Genomic DNA, 1,348 nt, shown 5'->3' on the forward strand with positions numbered 1-1,348 from the left:
AGTTCAATCCCCGGTTCTGCAAAAAAAAAAAAAAAAAAAGAAGCTGGGATAACAGGTGTGTACCCCTGTGACAGCTATTTTAAAAAAGTATTTTCAAGGCTTTTTAGACTTTCACTAAAATTCTCCACAATGCTACTTTTTCCTGAACCATTAATATGTTTCCATTTTTATTTATATTTATTTATGTATTTATTTTATTTAGTACAGAGTCTTACAGAGTCTCACTATGTAGATGTGACTCATAGTGATCCTCCTGTTTTCAGCCTCCCAAGTGCTAGGATTGCAGGTGTGCACCACCACGCCCAGTCTCAATTGCTGTGTCAGCCTGCCCCGGGGGCCTGGCTGTCACTGCATGCGGGGAAGGGATCGAACCTCCAGTCGTCGCTGAGCTCTGCCTAAACAGGTGCTGTAGTCCACTGAGCTATCTGGAAGGCCTGTTTCCATTTTTAAAAACCACACCCCAGGGCTGGGGAGATAGCTCAGTGGAATAAGCGCTTCCTTGGCAAGTGCAAGGGGTCTGAGTTCAATCCCCGGTTCTAAAAAAAAAAAAAACACACACCCCATTTTCAGGTTCCAAGATCCATATTAGTTGTTTGTTGCTCCCTGGCAATTTGCACCCCTCCATTAGTGGCTCTGTCACAGCTTCTCTGAGTCAGGAGTCTGTTCATGAACACCTGGCTCAGGGTCTTCAGAGGCTGCAGACAGGCTTTGGCTGGTGTTGGGATTCTCATCTGTGAGATGAGTGGGTTCTGTGTGGGTGGGGAGGAGGAATCATCCATGCCTTGGGCAGGGTTGTTGGCAGCCACTTGGCACTGGGTGGCCCTCTGCGCAGGACTGCAGCAGTTGACTGTTCCCAGGGAGTGATTCAACAAAGAATGAGAGACACCACCCAGAGAGAATGTACACTCCTTATAACCTTATCTGAAAATGATACTGCATTACTTTTATATTCTATTTATTTGTTACAAGTGAGTCAGTTTAGCCAGCCCACGATGAAGGTGGGGAAATGTCACAGAACAACAAAGCAGGCCCATGGGGACAGGAGAGACACACTTCAGAATTCTCAAAAGTGCTATTAGAAGCTAGAATACTGGATGTTCCACAAAATAAGACCTAACTGGAAAATAACCCCTAGCACGATTTTTTAGGATGCTGCTAAAATAAACTTTCCTCTCAAAATAAACCCCAGTTAAAATCATCAGCATTTAAATTGGGTGTGGTGGTCCATGCCTATAATCCCAGCACTCAGGAGGCTGAGGCAAAAGGGTCATCTCTCTCTCTCTCTCTCTTTTTTTTTTTTTTCTTCAGGGCTGGCCAAATAGCTCAGTGGATTAATTTTTTTACTTTA

Source organism: Octodon degus, unplaced genomic scaffold, assembly GCF_000260255.1.
Source record: "Octodon degus isolate 3935 unplaced genomic scaffold, OctDeg1.0 scaffold00169, whole genome shotgun sequence".
NCBI lineage: Eukaryota > Metazoa > Chordata > Mammalia > Rodentia > Octodontidae > Octodon > Octodon degus.